This window comes from Lonchura striata, chromosome 13, assembly GCF_050655825.1.
Source record: "Lonchura striata isolate lonStrDom1 chromosome 13, ASM5065582v1, whole genome shotgun sequence".
NCBI classification, from domain to species: Eukaryota; Metazoa; Chordata; class Aves; order Passeriformes; family Estrildidae; genus Lonchura; species Lonchura striata.
This window is the reverse complement of record NC_140715.1, coordinates 17,826,136-17,850,092: the sequence shown is the minus strand read 5'-3', so window position 1 is coordinate 17,850,092 and position 23,957 is coordinate 17,826,136.

The following is a 23,957-nucleotide window of genomic DNA, read 5'->3' as shown; positions in this document are numbered from 1 at the left end:
GTGGAATAACCTTTTTGTGAGAGATTTCTCTGGGAATGCCTCAATTCCTGGGTTTCTCCTGCTTTCCTCTGGAGCAGCCTGGGTTGCCATGATAAGGAGGGGTTGGATTTTCCATGTGCTGGAGTTATTTCTGTGGAATCAGGGAGCCCCTGCCACGCCTTGGTGTTGGAGAAGACACAGAAAAGGAAGCGGAGATGGGAGGACAAGTTCCTCAGGCTGCTGATAAAGGGATTTCTGGTGAGGTGATGATTCAGGATGCACAAGGATTGTCCTGGCTGTGGAGTGGTGCCCAGCCAGGGAGAAGGGAAGAGGCACTTCCAGCATGGGATTGTGCCTCTGGCTCCTCCATCCTCTGCTTCTCCACACGTGCTCTGAGGAGCTACCAGATCCACAGGTGATGTCTCTGGTTTTTTTATCCTTTACAGCTGGAACTGCTGGGGTTTTACTGGTACAGAACCTTCCCATGACTTGGAGGCTGAAGCAAACTTTGAGTGTCTGGAAATTAAACCAAACCAGGCACCAGGGTTATAGATCCTGGTCCTTTCTGCCTAGTGCCTGGTCCATCCCACCAAACAGGAGATGTCCCAGCTCCAGCAGGGACTGCATCCCTGCTGGCTGCACAGAAGAAAGCAAAGCCCAGCACTGTGCGAAGCCAGGCAGCCGTGGGGGTGGAGAGGGAAGGGAAATGAAAGCACATTTCAAATAAACAAATATACATCCCAGGAAAAGCTCTTCCCAAGAATGTGTAAAGAACTGCCTGCAATCAGTTAATCAGCATAATTGTTTCTAATTAGGTTCCTTCCAGAGGCACCTCACCAACAGAGGATGGGGTCTGGGGAGTGCAGAGAGGAAAAAGCTTGCAGTGGTGTATTAATGACAATCATAACTCTCTGCACAGCCAGGGAGGCTTCTGCTCTAATTAGAACCATTCTTGCTGAAATGGGAGGCGACATGATTTGTGAAAAAGACACCCTCAGCATGTAATTTTCTATGTAACAAATCTAGAAAGATGGATGCTCTTTGATCTCGATTCTCCTGTTATTGCTGTTCACACTGGGAAGGGCTCTTTAATGAAACAATCTCGAGGTAATTTACCGCCTTTGAAGTCCTGAAATGTGCTGCCAACAAAATTTCTGGTTTAGTGGAAGCTGCTGCAGCAGTCACTCGGGGTTGCTTAATGGAGCACCAAAACTGGAACATCAAGACATCAAAGGTGAAGGTGCCATGTGATTAATAAACGGAGCTATTCATTTGTTTCTGCCTCAGAGGCAATCTGACAATTTATTGTCACCGGCTAATTTGCACTTTGTGAGTACTTGCTCTTGCTAGTCATGCTGCCTATAGAACAAGATAAGTGATGTTTACACGGAGAGGGAAGGAGAACAGACCCTTTTTAAACCTGGGGAAGAGGAGGGAAAGGAAAGGTGTTTTCCAAAATGATGGTGGAAGCGACCCAGACTGTGGAATTTTATAGAGGGGAAGCTGGGCTGAGGGGGGACTCACTCCTGCCTTTTCCCTGCCCTCCCCCTGCTGCCTTTGACCATCTCCTTGTTTACACGCAGTTGCCAGGAAGCAAATGCCAATTAAAAGTGGATTACAAGGCAATGAAACAGCATTGTTATGAGGGAAGAGTTACACCAATCCATTTCTTTTTAATTTGATGGCTAATCCGCGGGGTTCAGTGATAATGGGGTAGGGAAGGTGGGTCTTGAAAAGCTCTGCTGATGTCCATGGTGGTAACAAAATCTGGATTTTTGAGGAAAGGTCTTTCCTCTTGGAAGTATCCAGGTAGGACCTCCACCCCAGCAGGATTTCCTTGCCTTGAGAAAGACTGAAGAGAAATTCAAGAGCCCCCGGAAAAAGCGAGGAAAAGGTGTTTTCCAGAGAAAGTAAAAGCTTCATTCAGATAATAAAGTCTGATCACCTTTGTGACCAAGTGAAAACAAAATATTTGTGTAAGAATTCCGGGAATGTAATGGGGATGTGGAGTCTGATAATGCTGCCTGCAACAAGGAGGAGTTTGGGGGAATCCAAAACATGAAGAGCAGGGAGAAATAAGAGTCGGCACCTCCCAGATTAGATCTGCAGATTAATGCTCCTTCCTTGTTCCTGAAAAATCCCCCTTCCATGGCTCTGCCCTGTCAGGGCAGGGCAGCTGGATGCTGATCTCGCTCCCTCTGGGGCAGAGGAGCAAGGGGCATCCTCTGGAGGATGCTCTGCCTCCTTCTCTGGCCTCGGATATTGGAGCCTCCCAAAATCTCGGGCTACAGAGGGAGTCAGACACAAGGAATTTGGTCTGATGGATGTAAATGGGTAAATAAATTCTACTAACACACCTTCATAAATTTTATATCCAACTTCAGGTTTCCAGCCTTCTCCCAGGAACTGGGAACGGGCAGCTCCAAATCCAGTTTTGATGTTTTCAAAATTAAGACAGAACTTTCAGGTCAGAACAGCCCAGGTTCTGACTAGAGGGTGAGTCTGATCACATTGGGTTTTTTCATTTGAGTTTTTTGTGATTATTTTTTTAATATAGTTCTTGAGGATTTGATCCTCTCCTGTGCCACAAGCACAGATTTCCTTACGCTCTCATGGCAGCTTGTCCAGGGAGAGAGCACGAGGTGTTTGTAGGGTGTATGGGCTGCACACTGCTGTGTCCAAGGGACATCTCCTGAGGCTCACACCCCACAGCCCTCGAACACAAACCAGAACCCTCCAATACTTCCACCTTGGGCTGCCCCAGCAGCCAGGGATGTCCTGCCACGCCCAGCACGGAGCAGCCAGCCCAACTGGTTCCACTGGCAGGGCGAGGTGGTCTCCAATTCCCCGCAGGAATTAAAGAAGTGCCAAACCAGTTCAGGGGAAGATCTCCTGTGCCAGGCCGGGATGTCACAACCACCACGCTCTGTGTGGGCACAGCAAATATTTATAGGCAACCTTTTCATGAACTGGCTGTAAACTGGGTTCACAGGGAAAGGTAGGCAGGGCCTTTGGGGCTATTTTTGGGCCTTACAATGAGGCTGGAGATAGGAGCCTCTTTGACAGCTCCTTGCCTTCCAGTGCTGGGAGAAGGGAGAAGTTCAGAGCTATGTAAAAACTCAGGAGGAGTCATTAAAAAATCAACTGGAGAACTGCTATCAAACCTCTAAAAGGAATTGTTTCATGAGCTGTTGAAGCTGGAGGAAGTAATTTGGCTCTTTGTGAACCCCTGACCATTGAAATCTAAATTTTGCTGTGCAAAGATTAAAAATGAACCACAAACCGCTGCACAGCAATAAAGAGTGGTTGTATTTTTCTTAGTTTTTTTTTTTTATAAAAAGGGAAAAGAAGTCTCATCTCTTTTCTCTATGGGGGTTAACACACAGCATCCTGGCTCCTGTCACTAAGAAGCACGATAAGACTTCAAAGAGTACAGTGCAGAGCAGATACAGGCAGGCAACAAGAACTGGGGCTAATAAGAAGCTTGTAAAAAAAAAAAAAAAAAAAAAAACAACAAAAAAAACCCACAAAACAACCCCCCAAACAGAAAAGAAACCTTAATGAGATCTTACATGATACAATCATTGTCCATCTTAAATAACCTCTTTTTATTAGCAGGTTTAAAGGACCCCAGACAGCAACAAAATATTATCTGAGGTCCATAGCCATGGGCATGGAGCAAGGAAAGTGAATTCGAAGACCTCGCTACATCTGGAGTTTATCAGCTCTTTTCCTGGCTAGTATTACAGTAAACAATTATCTGTAGATCAGGAGACAGCAGGGACTTTAAAGACCCAAATTACAGAGAAAGGGAGAGAGAGAAGGAGAATACAAGAGATAAAAAGGAGCCTATGCATCTTATCGTGCTAATGAAATCAACCTGACAATCACGGCAGGCTGCGGGGGTATTACAGTGTCTGGCATGAAATGAGCACTTCCAGCACAGGCTCCTGTGTCAAACAGCAAATAGACACGAAAGAGAAGAAAAATGGACCGCTAGGGCAAGGCCAGTGATTTATGGGCAGCAGGCAGACGGCTGGGCAGCTTTAAACCCTCCCCGAGAGTGCTGTCAGGAGAACAACATATTCAAATATTTCCATTAGCATCTCAAGGGGCTGGGAGTGCTCTGCAGCTCGCACCGAAATGCCATTAATGAGGAAATAAAAGTGTTGTGGTGCTGCTGTGCAACCATCACCTGTTGGTGCGAGGGCTGCAAGGATCCCGGTGCTCCACGGGCAAATTTGGCTCCTTCCCACCGTTTCCAGCCTTTCTCTGCTGGAGTGTTCCTGGCTGCCTGCAAACTGCAGCTCTTCCAGCAAAGATTTGGTCCCAAAAGGTTGTTTTCCAAAATTCTGGGAGGTGAAGTCACCGTGGTCCTCGGTGGAAGAGCTGCAGTTAGAAATGGGAAGCTGTGCTTTGTTTTTATAAGGGATTGAGCCATTACTGCTTTGGAAAGTTCCTTTTTCCCCCCTTTATCCACGGATTTTCTGTGTCTTTCAAATGGAAACAACCAAGCCAAATAATCCTACAACTGGAAAAAGATAGAGGGGAAATGGCCTCTGGAGCTGGGAGTGAAATACTGGAATATTTTGCTGAGCAGTTCTTCTGGGGCACTAAAGTTGTATCTGTCCAGTCCTACATTGCACAAGGAGGTTCAGGTTTTGACAGGAGATTCTCATGCTCATGGTCAAAACTCCTGCAGCAGAACAGGGCTCCCCACAGCTCCTCCTGCTCTAAGACAGAGCTCCAACCACTAAAAAAATTCACCTGGAGAAAGTCCTCCCACCACAGCCCATCCTGACAGGAGCTGTTCTCTGTGACCCACACAGGATCAAGGCAGTCAGTGTGGCCCTGGACACAGCTCCTCTGTCACAGCCAAAAAAACAGAATGAAAACTTCATGTATTTGTGATGAAAAATTCTACTTCTTTCTGTTTGACTGCAAAATCAGTGTCTTGTCTGTGTGAGCAGAGTTGTGAGAACTCTCACGTGAAAAACTGAAAATAGGAAATATCAGAAGTGAGGCTCTGAGGTTTGCTTGAGGTGGAGTCAAAAATCAACAAAATAGGAAGGGTCTGATGAGCTGGGGCAGGGGGCAGGCAGGCCACAGCTTTTTCCTGCAGGCACTGAGGCACTGCCAGAACTTTTCCTGAGTAAGAAATTCTGCAATCCTTTAACGGGCACCTCCAGATTTGTACCTGTGAGATTGAATGGAGTTTATACTTTAAACATATAAACTTTATTTAAAAATCAAGTCAAAGCAGGGAAAGCAGAGGCATTAATGACTTGTTTGTGTGGAGAGGCCAGGAAGGAATCCAGATGGGGGCTGGAGAGCCCTGCAGGGAGCAGAGCAATCGAGTACCAATTATGAGGCAAATATTCATTTTGAATCCCAGTTATTTTGTCCTCCCATCTCTGTTTCTGCAGGAGGTGGGTGCTGATGCCCTTGGGGAGATGGCACAGGCTGATTTCTCCCCACAGTGGATCTCCACATCACACTGAGGGCAGGGCAGTGCCCAGAGGCGTCCCTTGGGCTGGGACAATTTTCTGGAGATGCTCAAGCCTGTTTGGCCCATCCTGCGGAGGATCCCAGGCCAGCTGGGCTGCTTTGAGCAGCTCTGCCTGGGTCTCCCATTGATCTCCAGCCTGGAGATGTAGTTCTGGATTTGTTTGTGTCATGGGAAGATGTCATCTTCATCTCTCTAATAGGTTTTCAAAGGGTAGCATTTTGTTTGAAGGGAAAGAGGAAGGAAAAAAAGCAAGTGGCAACACTAAATTAGGGTTACTCAAGATGTTTCTATTCACCATTCAGGTTGGCAGCATGATGTGTTTCAGTTCTCATTCCTGCCAATAAAATTTTTTTTGTTAAGCATGGCTATTGTTAGGACCAACTGTTTAAAAACAAATCAGAATACATTAAGGCGTCTTAAAGAACCCAAATTATCTAAAGGGTTAGATGATGTAATTTAGACCTCTGTCTAACCTGTGTAAATCCAAATAATTTAAAAACACGCTGGAGGAAGAATTTATCTTTTGCTGAGGGTCACAAATCTAGATGAAGAGTGATGAAATATGTAATTACTCTCTTTCCTACGTGGGAAATAAAAAGGGAAGGCAAAGGGGACATGGCAGTGACACAGGAGAGGAGAAAGTAGGTGGAATGGGGAATCCTGGAATACGTTTGCTTTGGAGCAGGTTTGTTTTGCCAGGGCTGGTCCCAGCTGCTTGGTCAAACATGCTGGACCAGCTCCTGTCTCTCTGTGAAGCAAGAAGAGTCTAAACTCACCCATTCCATTGGGACTGTGTCTATTTATAGCCAGGCAGGGCTTTATCCAACACAGGTGTGCCATGAAGTTCACTTCCCAGACTTGCTTTTTAAGTGCTGAATTTGCTACAAGTCATAAGTGCTGATAAATGGTGGTAAACAAGGCTTGTTTTGCCCTCCATGGCAGCTACAAATCATTTTGTACATTAAGCAGCACTTGGTGGAGTTGTTTTCTCAGCCAGGCAGGTCTCTGGAAACAAAACTCCTGTTGCAAATAATCTCTCTTTTCCCTCTCCCTGTAATAAGGTTTCCATCTCTCTCTTTTTTTTTCCCTGTCAGTGCAGTTTTTTGATTTCCCAGGCAGATCCATTATCTGGTGAATGTCACATCTTCCTTCTGACATGATGCCTCTCCATGGGGATGCATCACCCTGGGGTGGGCAGGGGTGTGGTGGAGGGATTGTGCTTCCTCGGTGATCAGACTTCAATAAAACAGTCTAAAAACACCTTTATGGTGCCCTCTCCAGAGTGCACAGGTTAGATGAGGGATGAGGGAATTTCTTTCCTTGTCAGTTCTTCAGCTGAGGAAGAAAAGGGGATGATGGGCAGAGCCAGGCTGGCAAATCCAGCAACAAAGGCACAGCTTCTGCTATTGCTCCTTTCCAGGAGTAAAATTCACCCAGTTGGGCACAAAGACCACTGAAATTTTGACTAAGTTTAGAGTTTGGATTGCTTTTCCCAAGTGGACTTCTCCTGGGATCAATTCAGGTCTGATCAGCTGTGTTTGTGTTTTAAAAGCATGGCAGAGATGAAGGCATTTTTGAATGAAATCAAACTAAAGCTTGGCCATTAAAGTTCTTTAAACTTCCATGAGTTTCTTCAGTAGCCTCCTAATGGGAGCCCTGGAGGAGGGAGAGGAGGAGAGTTTGACATTTTCATCAGAATGAAATTGCATTCTGCCTGTCCTGCTCCCCCTGGGTGTGATGCACTTCCATTGCTGAAAGGTGCTCCGAGGTTGCACCCAAAAAGTGATTTTATTCCAGAAAAAAGTAAAGTGATTGCTCTGTACTTCCCACACACATTGATGAGCTCTGGTACAATTATTCCAAATCAAAGGCAGGTTCTGTAGAGGCAGAAAATAGTCCTTGATCTGCAGGGTATCATGGAAAGGGTGCAAAATAAATGCTCAAATAGTTGTGGCAAACAGAATGAGGCATCATTTCAGCACGCTGAAGAGATGATGGATGGATGGATGGATGGATGGATGGATGGATGGATGGATGGATGGATGGATGAAGGATGGATGGATGGATGGATGGATGGATGGATGGATGGATGGATGGATGGATGGATGATGGATGGATGGATGGAGACAGAATCACTCCACAGAACCAGTGGGAAGGAAAATGCAGGAGCAGAACTCTCCATTGTTTGGAAAATGTGGATTTTTCAACATGCAGAAACAGGGGAGGTGAAAAAGAAGAGGGGAATTCACATCAGTAGCAGGCAGGGATGCTTTCAAGCTTCATTAAGTCGTTTGCAGAGCTGGAATTCTGTTTGGTCAGGACAGCAGGGCCGGGGGTGGCTCCTCAAAGTAAAAGGTTCTTTCTTGTGAAGAAAATTAGCCCTTGGCTGTAGCTCTGACTCACACAAAGCCAAGCACAACAACCTGGAGCAGCTGTCCCTCTGTGCCCAGGAAGAGGAATGGGAGTCCCCAGACTGAGCTGGGATGAGACCAGGATGAATCCAGGGGGACAATCTCATCCTTGCCCTGAGCTTGCTGGGGTACAGGGCTGAGGAAGAGCAGCCCAGGAGAAATCCCCTCTCTTTTCCAGTCAGATACCGTATCAAAGCTTTAACACACAGCCAAAGGGATCCTTTTTTAGGGCTAATGATGGTCAAATCTCAACATGTTTTCAGTGTCAACTCAACTTAAAAGCATCTTGCCAGCAGTCAGAGACTTCAAACATAGGAAAAATTGCCATATTCCTTGAGGTCTCCCATCCTTCCCTTTACTGGATCTTCTTTCTCCAAACACCAAATCTGAGAGCCCTGACCTCAAAAAACACCTCACTAGGCAAGGTTCTTCTGCCAACTGGAGTCAAAACTCAACCCTCCCCAACCCTAGAGGAAACTTTCACCTTGTATATTCCAGTTTCATTTGTTTTCAAGGTTATTTTCACTGCTGCTGGAGCTTAGGGGAGTTCTGTTATTTACTTATCTTTGATCCATTGTTCCCAAGTCAGACATTCTGTTTCTTTCTGTTTTCAGCCTAAATTGTTTTACGTCTCTTATTTTCGTAGTCAAGTAATTTGGTTTTGTCTTTCCTTTTTCGCCATTGGGTACGAGGGGAAACTTCAAATATAAAATGTATAATTATTTGGTTTAGGAACATTATGGAAAATGAGAAATGAAAGAGGGTTTGTATATTCAAAAGTTTTCTTTCTCTCTGTTATAAATTGGTTTTTTTACCTTGAGGCCAGTTGCCTAAATCACAAGGACTCCCAATACCAAAACAAAACAAAAAAAGAGCCTGGTGCAAGGCAAAGCACAGTTAAATGGTCAGAAAAAGAATAATCATTTTCCTGGTTTTTAGTTGCCAACAGGGGAAAACCTCTTCTTTACATCTCATTTGAACTGCAGGAGCTCCTCAGCTCATGCTAAATGAACAGTTCAGCTTAATTGCTGCTGAGGAACACTTGAAAGAAGGAAGTTTGGTCAAGTCATTTGTTCCTTTTGCATCTTTATCTTCAGTCTGACATGGGTTTAACCTCTGCTCCTAATCCCCATGCCAGTCAGGTTCAGCTTTCATCTCAGCAAGGGAAAGTCGCAGTTTGGGGTTATTTTAAGAGGAATAAAATCTCTAAAGGTGAACACTGGGCTATGGCAGGATGGTGGCAAAAGAAGAGGGGAAGAGGTTTTTCCTGGAGAACCTCTGGAGGGACAACAGGAGCCAGGGAGGCAACCTTGGTTTATTTTTTGAGGAATCCCACCAGGCTTGCAAAGCTTTGTAGAGCTGCTTCTTATTTATTCATTCCTCTACCTGAAAGCAGAGAATGCTGTCCTGACACTTCAGGGACTCTGAACGTAGAAGAGAATTCTTGACTTGAATTCTCTTACCTAAATTTAGGCTCTTAAATCAGGAGCCCAGCTGCTCCTGACTTTCCTTTATAGCCAAGAGGGAGACAAAGATGCCTCCAAAGAGAATTTAAACATTGACATTGTGCCATTCATCTCTTTAATCTTCTTTTTCTGTCCCTGGCTGAGTCCAGACTGCCCAGCTGCACCCATTCCCTTGACATCTTCTTGTCCATCACATTCTTCTGGCCCTAGAAGTGAAATCCCACCAGGATCCATAGAGCAAATGCACCTTTAGCCCAGGGGAACTCCTTCCCTCAAGGTCTTCCCAAGGCCAGAAGTTCTGGAGGATTCCAAAAGGTATCAGATATTTGTATCAGGAACAAGAATAGCCAGGTATAATAATCAAGGTTAAAAAAATAAATAAAACTTTTCAGAGAGCTATAAACCTAACATTCTTCAGGGTTTATGTGAACTTCTAACTAATAAGGGTTTGGAGAGAGTTTTGTACAGTGGGAATTCTCTGGGATTTGTGTTTTAGCTCACATAGGCACTTCTGAAATCCCACCCCCTGGGTCTGCTGGGCTTCTGATTGATCCAGGATGACATTTGCTGGGAGCATGTGTTTCTAATCATCAAACAATGCACAAATTTGTTTTAAAAAGTGGTGAAAAAAAGTCCTGGATAATTTAGGGGGGAAAAAGACAACAAGCAAATAAGAAAAGAAAACTTTTCCCGACAAATAGCCACAAATCATTTGCTCAGCAGGATTCCCTTCCTTAGTTCTGATGCTCTGCATTGCCTTCCTGTCTGCATAAAGAAAAACCTTGGCCCTTTCTCTCTTTCTGCTTAGTTTGGGGTTTTTTCAGGTGGCATCAAAAACATCATGGATACCTTAGAGTCTGGAGTGATGGTGATGGGGATGGCTGGAAGAACTTCCACTCCACAGAACACAGCATTCAAAGCTAATTATTTTACAAGGTGCTTTGGCCATATTTCTTCAAATCTCCAATTAGGAGCATGGTCTAATTTGGGATGCAGCTCATTACGAGCGCTTTTAATGACTGCTGTGCTCTGAGGAAATACAAAGCTCAGTCCTTAATAGCTGTCATTGGGAGGAACCTTGGAGCACAGATACTCATCAGGACACCGTGGCTGTCCTCCAGCTGCAGATGGAAATGAAGGGAGTCCCTCCAAAGAGATGTTTTCCATGCAGGATGGATGGAGGGAAGCAGTGCCCTGCAGCAGGAGAGGCAGGGCCTGAGCCCAGCCAGGATTAAAGGATCTAAAAAGAAGGTGATGCCAAAGACCTGAGCAGCACCTGTACTTAGAGCACACCAAGTGTCTCCTCACCTCGTGTAAATAGATGAGGTCATTGCCAGTGAGAAAGGGAGAAGCCTCAGAAGTCTGAGCAGTTCCTTTTTCTCCCAGTTTTCCCCCCTGTGCTTGCAGAGATCACAGCACCTCAAATAAAGGTCACCCCCTTCCCCACCTTGCACCAGAGGGTGACAATTAGAGCACCCCCAGGAGCTTCTAATCATTGCAAAATAATTGTTGTCAATTTTTACAGAAGCCTTTTGTGGGAATTTTTTTTTTTTCTGTTTTTTTTTTTTTTTTTTTCCACTCCTTCTTGATCTGTGCAGCTGAGTCACGGAGCTGGAAGGGGCTGAGGGCTCACACTGGGCACCCGGAGCTGCTTTTGTGTCACTGAAACCACCACACTGAAACCACTGTTCTGTCCCTGGGGCTGCATGGCCGTCCCTGGGACTGGAAGTGAGCAAATTGCAGCAGCAAGTGGGAGAGAAAACCAACACAGAGGCCCTTTGTGTTCTACAGGCGGCCTTTTTAAATTTACAAAATGTCTTAGAGCTTTCTCTAAAAGCAGCCAGTTAGTCTTTGCTGGCCTTTTATTGGCTTGGCTTTGATCATTTCAATCAAATTTTATAGCTGCCAACACTGAAGAACAGTTGCCATCCATGCCATGCTTCTTTCAAGTCCCAGAAATGATCCCAAAGAAATCATTCACTGCAGGGCTGCGTCTTCAGAGAAGACAAGGGGCCAAATATTAACACAATTGCATCAGTTTGGACCTCATGTACTTTCCCCAGCCACAGAGGAAGGAAAAATTTACATAATTGTGTGGCCTCCTCTGCTCTCTTCTCCCTGTCCCACCCCACAGAACAGCAGCACCCAGGTTTCATTCCTTCACCCCCTGATGTGGCTCTTGCAGATGGAGCTGGTGCCTGAATGGTTGGAAAATCACCTGAGCTGTCCTGACTGCCTGTGCACTGAGAGGATTTCAGTCTGCAGAGGTCTCATTGGGACAGATTTGCAGATGATCCTTTGGTTTTAGAGGGAGAGACGTGTCACTGATGCCATTGATGTCATGGAATTTATTGTAGCAGGTGATTCAGTGCTGCTGTGCAGCAGGACAGGGCCTTTCTGCCTTTCTAACAGAACATTTAATCCCACCTTTGCCCGCGCTGATGGTGAAAACTGAGGCCTAAAACCCTCTGTGGCTTTGTAGGCAGGTGGGACAAGCATTTATGAGTGGACTCTGTTAATTCCAGGCATCCAATTTGCTGCCCATCAGGGAGCTGTGGGGAAGAAGGAGCCTTTTACAAATCCCAGGGATGATTCCAAGCTCCCCAGAATGGGTTCCAAGATGTGAGGAGCTCTGGATCCCCACTGCAACACCAGCACTGACACCCCTGGAAGTGTTGCCTCACCACAGCATCACCTCTCCCACAGTCACCTCAAACTGTGGAAAAGGAGAATTTCTGCTCAGCTCAGTTTGTGGAAAGGGAGAATTTCTGCTCGGGAAAGCAGAACTTGTGCAACAAATTGCATCAGAAACACAGGTTTTCTCAGAGAACACGCCTGATGGAACAGCAGAGCAATGAATCTCTGATTTCTCACCGGACCTGGCCATCCACCCACTCAGCTGGATGAATCCGTTCCCTCCTGGCAGCCACAGGGGGAATAAAGTGAGAAAATATGGTGAGAAGGTGCTTCAGTGAAGAAGATTTGAGGGATTTTCTCCTCAAAACCCCTGCACCATTTCCTTCCCTTCACCAGGCTGCATATGGGCAATGCAGGCCATGACTGATAAAGGCCAGCCAAAAATCTGAATATCATTAGAAGGCCTGGGTTGTTTATTAAAGGTTTTAACCACAGACTTGGCCTTGCTCATGGCTTCCCTCATCCTATGTTAAAAAATATCCTATGGAGGCAAAGAATTAAAAGCTCATATGTCCTGTGTTTTGTCCTGGTTTGATTTATGGTGCACTTTGGTTCCACTCTCTGTGTGCAACCTGTTAAATCACCCTAAGGAGGTGTAAGGATAATACCTGATGGTGAAGCATTTGTTTAAAAAACTGCTGAGGGCAGCCCTGCTGGGATTAGAGATTGGCAGGTGGGGAGATGATAGTTTGATCTTTGTTATCTCCTTCTAATTAAATAAAACCAAAGGCACTGCGGGCAGCAAGCAGGCACCTTTTAAGTGTTACACTGCAATAAACACAGATAGTTCAATAAAATCTCTCTGAGGCTTTCCATTTGCAGCAGGACTTGGGCTAATATCCCACAAACCACTCTTGGCAGCTTTGAGGCACGTTGAACACACAACTTTTTCGGTTTTAAACATGATTTTTCTTGAATGTGTTGCCCTTTCCCAGTTTTCCTGCCTCAGGATGACCCCAGGGGTCATACTGGGGTACAGGCAATGTTCAATAATCTGAGCAAGGGAGAGGAGAGAGGCAGCAACCCTGATCATACAAAATAGATGTAAATTAGGCTAAAGAACTGCTTTGTTTAATATATTGGCCTTTGATGAATGAAGCCGAGGCACGGAGTGAGTCATAAATGTAATGAAAAAGGAGTGAGCGTGTTTGGGTTTGAAGTGTGGCAAACTCCAGGCCACACTCTGATAATCCAGCAGTGGAAGGTGAAGGGGAGAGCCAGAACCAGACTCCTGAAACCTGAACACCTCCAGATGTTGACCTGTTCCTCTGACCCAGGGCTTTACAAGGGCTGCAGCAGAAACCCCAGAGCCTGAGCTTCACCCCTGTGTGAGGAACCCAAACCTCCTCCTAGGCTTTATAGTTCTCCTCCTGTAGCAGAGAAAAAGCTATAAATAATCCCATTTACATTGCTGGGACTTTGATTTCGTTCTCCTCCTTTCTCCTGCAGCTCTTAAAGAGAGGCACTGGATAATTTTTTGATCACTGAGCACTTGTCTTGCTGTTCAGGCCTGGGCAGTTGGAAAGGCAGAGCTTTCATGGTGTAATGTGGGATTTCCCTGGGGAAAGAGGAAGCTGTGTCTCCCCTTTGATGCAATATTGTAGGTTTTGTTTGCACTTCTTATGGGAGGATTGGGACCTGATTCTTATTTCTCTTAGATTTGATTCCTCTGGTGCTGCCCATGACACTTTTATCATGAAATGTGATCTGTCTTTCATAACAGACCTGCTGATTGGATCTGACAGTTGCACAAAGGAGGCTGAATTTCTCCCAGGGATGAGAAAGAAGGACAGGAATTTCTAAAAATAAAATAAATCACGGCAAAAGGGAGTTTGAAACCACCATTTCTATGTACACAGGAAGCTCAGGGATGATTTTTAAGCCAAATAACAAATTTTGATTGGTGCTGAGAGTGTCTCAATGTGTTGGGTGGACACTTTGTGCCACGTCACCTTTTCACATGAACACAAATTATGTGAGAAATGACCACTGGCTGTGGGGTCTCAGTGCCACCAGGCTGGGACAGCCAGACTGTCACAGGCAGAGCAGGGACAGCACCTGAGAGCCAAGACCAGCCAGGGGCAAATCCCTTGGATGCTCCTGGTGCCATCCTTGGCAAGGTCCTTGGTGCCATCCAGGGGATCCCCCAGACCTTCCTGGTGCCACCAGGAGCTGTCCTTGCTCCCAGCAGGAGGGGGCTGTGATCCCATTCCCACAAAAGGATCTTCAGGGTGGACTGCTGGCCCGAACCAGCGCGGCGAATCCCACGTTAACTAAAAACATTAAAATGATAACTTCATCTCGAGTTACTTTCCTATTCATCTATAGAATTTCTCAATTATGTATGACTAATTTTGCACAAAGTCATTATTTGGAGCAATTTGTCTAAGTATGAGAGGCAACACCTTCAACCTTCCTGGATGGTGGGTGGGGAAAATGTCATAATCAGTTCTGCTTTGGCATGAGTTATTAAGCGGTCACAGGAGTTCAAAGGAGAGAAATAATGAACAGGTAAGTCATTACATGCAAAAATTCTTCTTCTATATTATCAAAATACAAATTAATTACAGATAAGATCAGATGAATTTTCTTTAATGTTAGTTTTTTCCCAGAGATGGTAATGAAAGCGTAGAGTATGTGGGAGGAGAGGAGTGGAGATGCATGGAAGGGATGTTTTATTAATGTTGGCTTGATTTCACTGGGAAGACGTTGCCTGTGAAAGCAGTAAAGGAATAAGGAAAGGCTTTGGGACATGCAAATAAAATCATTTTTATTGCACTTAGTGTGCTAACTCATGCATGATCTCATTCAGCCTCTCAAAGCAATCATAAAACTATCTCCATGCAACAATTACTCCATCAGCCCATGCAATCAGCAGGTAGGGCAGCTGGCAGCCCTTGCCACAGGAGGCTCCTGAATTCGTTCCTGGTGCTCCTGATACCCTGACAAGACTTCCAGCCTTCGTTTTGGAGGGGACAACCATCCCTAGACTGACCATGGGACTCCCCCGAGCCAAAAAAACAAAAGGTCTCCCCTCTCCTCCCCCCTTTTCCATGCAACACTAATATTCACATGACAACAAACATTTTCAAAATAATAGTCCTATATACTTAAGGCTAATCAGAGCGGGCGCCATCCAACTTGCAAAGGTAGCAATTTTCCTTCATTAAAGGCAAATCAGGAGAGAGAACTTCAGGATTCCTTAGGGCTAATTACAAGGTGTTAATAATAACAATATAATGGCAGCAATTTTCTAGCTTTGCCCGAACCTATAATCTGCCCTGAGTGCCTTATAGGATTGTCTCTGAGTTTATATAAAGCCAAGTGTTAGCCCAGAAATGCTTGAAGTAATTGAATTTTTACATCATGTCTCTTTCCAGCCTGTTTGCAGCCATGCTGTAATTGCTGCTGGAGAAGCCTTTTCGTTGGGGGAGAGAACAAGTAGCAGCACGACAGCTCAGAACAAACCCTCTCCCATCTTCCCAGGGCACGTTTTGTACACCAGAACAGAGATCCCAGCTCAGAGATCCCCAGCTCCAGCCCAGAGGGGTCCCAGCCCCTCTGCTCCAGCAGAAGGGAGCAACTGATGATAGAAGAGCTGGAGACAAACAACAAACAGACAAACGTACAAATTATTTTCCCATCCACCTCCTAATTGCTTGCTAAAAACCCTCTAGGACTGCAGGATCAAATGGGACACGTTGCTGGAACAGGGATGAGTCACTTGGCAAAGATTTCCAACCTCAACAGCAAATCAGCAGCGCTGGCACAGCCAGGCGTCCTGGAAATCCAGCCTGGGATTGTCAGCAAGGACACAGCTCAGCCATGTGGGGAGGGGTTTCAGGATCTGCTCCCAGTCCTGAAAAGGTTCACCCACACCGAGCTGAGGAGGCACAGCTCGAAACAAGCACAAATCTGGCCTGAAAATCCTTGCCTTGCCAAAGTTCAGGTGGTCCCACCACAGGTCTGGCTGCACTTCTCAGCCTCGTGGTGATCACTTGCCTTGACAGTGTAATTTAGGGAAAACTGGCTGTAGTCATAAACTGGAGACATCAGAGACTCTGTTCTAAAGGGAAAAAAATAATAGGAATATATTGGTCTTTTTTTTTCTTTTTTTTAACCAGAGAAAAATGTTTACCTGCAGCCTGTCAAATTTTAGCCTGCAGCAAAATGATTTATGGACAAATTTGAAGCTTCTTCACAGTTGACAAGTTAATTCTCACTGGGGAAAAAAAAAAAAAAAAAAAAAGAAAAAAATAGAAAAAAAAGAGGAATTATGACAACACTGAAGAATGTTAACATGGTACCTACTCTAATTGAATAAAAGACACCTTACAGAGCTGCAGTGCAAGCCCTTATTCATTTCAAAGCTACTTACAGGCTGAGAAACTTCAAAAAATTTGGTATTACAAATAGTGGAGTCAAATTTCTGCGAGCTGAGAAGCTTATCCATTTCAGACCTTCCGAAGTTAACTGTGAAATCTCAGACAAACAGTTTTGTCTAGAAAATTTCTGGGATTTCTCAGACGGCAAATACTGTTGGGTTTTCAGGTGAAAACGGAAAGAAATGAGAAAAGGAGCAAATTGAGCAGCCAGAGTCACCCCACATATTGGGGGATTTGCCCCATAAAAGTGGGGAGGGAGAGAGACATGAGGAAAAATAAGGGCGGTGAGTAGGAAATAATTTCATTTTTCCTCTTCTCAGTCTCCTCTCTATTTGGAAAGGGGGAAAACAGTGGTAAGGAATGAAGTGCAGGGCTGGAGTCGAGTCAGATGAGTTCAAGTGGTGGCTCTTTGTGTATCTTAGAAGATAACCCTGAGAGAAAGGAGCAGCTCCTCTTTCCTGTGCCGTGTCTGCCTCCCCTTTTCAAAAGCCCCACCAGCACTTATTCAAAAGTACTGCAGACTTTGATGTCTGGAGATGAAAAGCGGTTTTGAGGTAAGAAATCACAGTTTAGTCCTAATCTGGAAGGATCAGTGGCTACTAATGATAAGTAATTTAATTTCATGCGAGCAATTTTTGTCTCTTTATGGATTTGTTATACGAGGCACTTATAAGGTCAAACGGTGCTAAGTGAATAAATGGAGAGTATTTTTTGTGGATAAAGTGAGTAAAAATTACCTTTTCCCCTCCTTGCAACTATGACCTTCTCCCAGTTTACAATTTTATGCATTTTCCCCACTTTAGTCAGATGCAAACCCAGCACTAAGAAAATTACACACTTCACACTCGTTCAGTAAAGTAACTTTATTCTGATTTACCTCCTACACTTGTCAAAAGCTGTGCCAAGGTGGATACACAAACCATTTGCTTGGATTGGTTCACGTTAATCATATTAATGTATTTGCTTTATTGGCTTTGGGGGGGTTCCAAGTGGAAATGATTGAAGTGGGGTCCAAAACCAGCCTTGTTTCAGTGCCAGTTCTGGTGCTAATTTGAGTCCCATTGGGCTTCTCCTGTCCCTGTCAATGGGCCTGAACTTCCACATCAGGAGCTTAAGTGGCAGCTCATCATCAATTTATTTCTGAAAAATGTTATGCTTAATAATTCAGTTATTGAAATGTGAAAGGAAAGAAAAACGTGGCCTTGAGTCTGCAAAAAAAACGTGGTGTTCATCAGTCAGGGGAGCTTGGGGGATCCATGCAGGATGAAAAGCAAGTTATCCACAGGAATAGATAGGAAATAAACAGGAAATATATAGGAATAAATATACAGGAATAAATATGTAGGAAATGCTGTGCAGTGAAGCAGCAAATTCATCACCCCAAGAAGAGGTAGCATGAAAGGCTGAAAAGTCCATCCCATAAACATCAGCTTTATCAACATCTGCAGAGGGAAATGTTCCCCCTTCAAGCTCTGAACTCCCAGCTCTGCCCAAGTGCTAAAGCTCAATGGACAGAGGATATGCAAAAGGAAAAAAAAAAGCAGAAGTTACTGTGACAAATACATCTTTATTCTGCTGCTCCAGCCATTTGCAAAGCCATGTTTGGCTTCCTTGGACTCTTCTGAGCTTTCCCAGCATCAGATTTGTTTCTGGAGCAGCAGGATCCAAGTTACACAGGCTGTGCTTTGGGATGGAGCAAAACTCCTAAAAGCCCCTTGGGTTAGAGCTGCAAGCAAGGACTTGCAGCAAACACAGCTTTAATCAGAGAGAAGTGCTGGAGGTGAACTCAGAGGCAGAGTTAAGGGCACAGATCTCTTGCTGAGGGTGGGAAAAACAAACAAGGCCATCCAGGTATCCCTTTGCACACACCAGACACATCCAGTGATGCTCCTATCAAGCTTTTCTGGTTTTTTGGGGGTTTTTTGGGTTTTTTTTGGGTTGGTGCTGTTTTTTGTGGGTTTTTTTTTTTTTTTTTTGCTGTTTGATCTCCAAGTGCTTTGCAGAGAATTTTCTCCCATGCAGGGATGTTACCCAGCCTGGATTTCCCCCACACCAGCAGCAGGATCCAGAGCTGCTGCTCTGGGCCCAGACCAGCACTGAGCTGCTTGTTCTTCTTTTCCCTATAAAACCCTTTCTAAAAAAATATCCTTATCTTGAGTACAAAGGTTGAGAGCACAAATTATGTGCCTCAAAAAGTGCTCAGATCCAGGGGAACAAATAAAAACAAACCACACGTGGATGATTTTTACAGAACCACCTCCATATCCATGGCTCTGTCTCCGTGCTCTGGTTCTTGGGACCTCACAGTGGAAATTATTTCAGAGAAAAGCTTTTGGAACTGTGCAAGATAACAGAACATCCACATGTGCAAAATGATGACAGTTTTAAAAAGGTGAATTCAGTGGCCTGTCCTTCCCCTGGCAGTCCCCTCCATTGTGTCTCCCTGCTCTCTGCACACCCATTTCCTATTCTTTTCTCACGGAGGTGACCGAGATTAAAGGTTTACTGGGGATGATTATTCAGGAAAGTCCCACTTTCTAAATCTGCTTCTAATTAAAAAGGGGTGGGAGGGGAGGAAGAGAAAAAAACCCTCCTTACTGTACACACAGGCAGCCTAATCCATCCTGCTGACTTCCCTAGGCAGGAGCTCCTAGCACAGAATTAATAAACTATTTTCTGAGATTTATGTTTCGTAACCCTCATCACCCCAGAGATTTTTTCGGATGTGAGCCATGGATGTCACTTGAAGGAAAGATGGGCATCTGACTTTAGCCTGGACATCAGTTTATTTATGAGGGAGGGGGGCAGGAGTTCAAGCCTTGTGTTCATAACAGGGCTAAGCAAACAGCTCCAGCCCAGCCTAAGCCATTCCAAACACACGGAGGAGCTGGAAACCCAACTCCCCTCCATGCCTGGGGTTCACATTTAGGTTGGGATTTCACTCCATTCCCAAATGTCACTTTATCCCTGCTTTTCAGGAGCTTATTTTCAAGGATTTATGAAATGTGAGATGACAAACCTGGTGCAATAATGTTGTGTTGGATTTTGCCCTTAGCTCACCCTAGGAAATGCTCTGCACGAATGGTGTGGAGGTGCCTTCCCAGAACGGGCTTATTTCCCCCAGGAAAAGGAAAATTTGAGCTGTGTGTCATTAAGATGAAAAGTTCAAAAAGGGTGGGAGGGGATCGAGAAGGGCATTAATCAGAATTGGTTAAAAAAGAAAATAAAATGCAAGATTTCCCTTGTCTGGGAAAAAAAAAATGATGCAAAAATGAAAGAAGAAATGAACTCAGAGGAAGACAGAGAAGCCCTACCAGGATTTGCCTATAGGCTGCAACCAGACTTGTGCTGCCTCCACACAATTTGCCTTTGCCAGAGACAAAAAAGCCCCCATTGCTTCCTTTTTGTCTCTATTCTCATTATTACTGCTTTTTATTAATAATACAGAGCACCTGAGCTGTGTGTCCATATTCTCCCAGTGCCAGGAAGAGGATACTCATGGATTTTCTGTGTGAACTTCAGGAGTAGATCAAAGGCTTCACTCATCTCTATGTAATTTATTTTTAACTGGTGTGATTTGCTGAAGCCTTTAGACAAGAGATATCACATGAGAATGAAGCAGTTTCTCCTTCAAAATTCCCAGCTGGCCTCCCCTAGCATTACCCAATCTTCTGCCTGTTTTAATTTCTTCTTCCTGTGTTACCAAAGCAGAGACCTCCCTAAAATTGTTCCAGGCCAGGCTGGACGGGGCTTGGGGCAATCTGGGATAGTGGAAGGTTCATGGTCCCATGGCAGGGGTGGACCTGGATAAGCTTTAAAATCCCTGCCAACCCAAACCATTCCATGATTCCTCACAGGCAGCAGCAGATCGAGACACAGCAGAGCTTTCAGGAATGCCAATGTCTCAAACCTGGGCTAATAAAATTTATTTTAAATCCATCATAGTCACATATCCAATGTCTCTTTACTCCTTGGCTCGTTTCAAATTGTTTTTCCATCACTCGCCTGCTTCTTTGAGCCTCAGGTGTTCAGCAGCTCCTGGGATGCCCCTGAAATTCCTGCAGGGAAAGAGGGAATCCCTACAGCCAGGAGGAGAAACATTTATTCCTGGAATTCCTTATGGAGCTGCATGCTCAGAACAGTGAATGGGCAACAATTAAAAACTGAAAATCTACTGTGAATTATCACCAGAGTCAACACACGGGAGCACAGGGTGCAGACATCAGCCCTGAGGGCTTTGTGCCCATGTGACAGGGAATAAGAAGAAGAAAAAGAAGGAAAGGGGGAAAATAATTTAAAAAGAAGGAAAACAAAAAGAGAAGAGAAAAAAAAGATGAAATTATTAATCAGTAAGAACAACAGCAGCATCTTGGTTTCACACATAGTTTGTCCATCTGATGTTTTGCCCGGTGCTTTGCAGCCATTCTCTCCTAACACAGCTACAGGAAAATCAAAACTAAAAATATCTGGCCAAATTCTCTTTGCTCCTACTCGAACGTCAAGGTAGTAGTAAGGTAGTAGTAATATTGTACAAACTCTGAGGTCGGAGGGGGAAGAGCTCAGTGCAGAGGCAGCAGAGCTGGTGGTTGCACCCCACAACGTTGGGCACGTTCATATAAAAACAACCGTGGGGATGTTTTCATGCCACATCTGTTTGCATAAATATCTGCCTGTATTTATAACCCACCTCTCCCAGAGATACAAAGCTATCTCTGCTGATTTATGCCGTGGATCTGGAATCTCTGCAAGGTCAAAGCAACGGAGCTGAGGTCTGTGGAGCTGCTCCAGATTTACGTGAGTCTAATAAAGATCAAAATCTGGCCCTGGGTATTACCCTTCCTATTCACCAGAGTATTTTTATGTTTCTGTTATCTCCTGCCTTCCTACATTCCTGAAGAGTTTTCCTCCTAACATACTTGGACTACGAGATTTGCTCTAATCACCTAATCTTGGCCCTTTTTTAAGAGGAGGGAGAGCTGATAGCTGGGTTCCATTACAAAAATGACAGCATTTTATGACTGGTACTATCTAAAAACCCCAATCTCATACTCAGCCACTGCTGAGCATCTCATTATATTCATGAAATCCTACAGAAGTTCCACTTCACTCAAATATTTCACTGAGAAACTAAAAAGGGAAATTATTCAGAGTTAGATAGAAAACCAGTTCTGTCTGGAAACTGCACCTCCAGCAGTAGCATCCCTTTCTGTGTGTGAGAGATGAACTCTCACATGTTATCCTCAAAACATGAATAAAACCCAAAAATCCTAATGATCAGTTCTTTATGTATTAAAAAAACACATCATTATTGGGGGTTTTGGTTTGGTTTTGTTTTTTTGGGCTTTGGGGTGTTTTTTCTTTGTTTTTATTGCAGGTGATGCAAGGATCAGCTTGTTGATTCTCCAAGTCCCCTATTAACAAACATGATTTGAGAACTTTCTGTAATAATTTTTCCACAGAATCTGAAAGCTGTCAAGCAGAACACATGGTCCCTAAAGAAGAAGAGGAACCAAAATCAAGATTTTAGATGCTCCTATTGGAAAATATAACTTTCTTGTTATCCAAGCCATAGATGTGACATCCCCAAGGCCTCAGGGGATTGGTTCCAGTGACAAGTTGAGATCCCAAGGGTTCCCAGAGCCTGGGCACTCATTCACTCATCACCCATTGCACCACTTAATTCCATCTGCAGAAACACTTATTTGTGCTCTAAAAGTTACTGGAAGCCTTTAACACACCTGATTTTTATAGTTCTTGGAAAGGTTTTAGAGGGGAAAAAAAAATACAAATTAGCTTCCATACCTTGTTTAAGAATATTCTGTTCTGCCTCAGCACGGGATGATTTTTTTCACTCCACTTTTGCATTCTGCCAATCTGTCCATATCTGAGTGAAATAATTGTGAAAAAGCTCATTCCAGACATAGCCCCTTTCAGCACCAATTTTAAGCCACAGTTTAACCTGAGATATTTTCTGCAATGAGAGTGTTTATGCTTCCAGGCTGTGAGTGCCAGCTGGCTCTAGGTGGAAAAACTACCCAAGAAGAAGGAACATGAAAGTTGCAAAATGGTTTTTGAAGAGCCTTCCCCCCACCTGAAGCCTGCTGCAAGATGTTTTGTGAGTACTGGATGAGCTTTTTAAACACCTGACCTCGGAGATTCGGCACAAGGAAAGGAGGGGAAGGGGAAGCAGAACGATTTGGGTTGATGCACGACCAAAGGGGAGCAAAGCTCCTTCCAGGCTGATGTTCCCAGAGACACAATGGAATAAACATGTTATCTCCCTTTTAGCTGTAATCTCTGATTAGAACGTTGAATCAATTAGCATTGCTGTTGTCAAAACTTGCTCCCGACAAAGGATGAGCAAAGCTGCCCCAGGGGGATCGCGATCCCAAAACTCGCAGGAGGTGGGAGACTCGTCCCTGCAAGAAGCCTCCTGTTCTACCCGTGCCGTGTCCTGAGCGGAGAACGCTGATCTGCCTCCTCCAGCCCAGGAGCTCCGAGAATGCCAAATAACCCCGAGAAGAAGAAAAGCTGAAAGCCAAGAATCGCGAGCGTCAGATTTCACTAAAGAAAGTGTCTTTTTCTCCCCCTCCCTCCCCAGCCAAAAAGCAGAGCACTTGTGATCTTTGGAGAGGGGGCTGCTGCTGTTTGAAAATAAAACCCAAAACACAACCAGCTGTGAAAAACTTGCTGCGTGTTTTCCTTGCTCCGTGAGTCACCTGGGGTTTAGTCGCTCCGAGCTGGTCATTATTGGAATTCCAACAAAAATGACAAGAATTCTTTTCCTTTTTTCTCCCCGGTGAGGTTTATTATCTCTCTCATTAGCACAATCTTTTTGTTATGGAGTTCTCCGAGGTCTTGGCCAAGAACAGGATCTCATTGTGCAAAGTACTGTACAAACATATAATGGCTAAAATAAACAGGCAGGAGAGCAGGAGACAAAGAGGAGAAGGAGGAAAATAAAATCGCTCCCGTTTCATACACAGCAACCCCAGCCCCAGGGAGGTCACGGGACTTTCTTACAGCAAAGGACAATGTCCAGGGCTTAAAAATTCACCCATATTTCCTGTGGGAGAGTTCAGAGCATTCTCCACAAAAAGGAAATTTCCTTCCCACCTGAGAGCGCACAGTGCTGAAATCCCTGCTGGTCTCCTCAAAGGCAGCAGGGTTTGTCCCTGTCCCTGTCCCTGTCCCTGTCCCTGTCCCTGTCCCTCCAAACCCCTCCTCAGAGGCTTCTCCTTGCGATGCTGAGCCCTGTGCAGAACTCACCCATCCTCTGCCCCAGCAGAGGAATCTGTACACTGATTTCTCTGTGCCACAGGCAGAACTTGGCTGTGTGGTAATCCTGGGACCAGGCCAGATGGGTGCATTAACCGTGGATATTTCTTCACAAAATCCAATGTGGGTCATGGTAAACAAATGTATTTGGATGGGGATTATTACTTTGGGGGCAGAGAGGCTTTTGGTGGGTTTTTTTCACATGATTTTATATGAGGCTGCTCCACAGAGA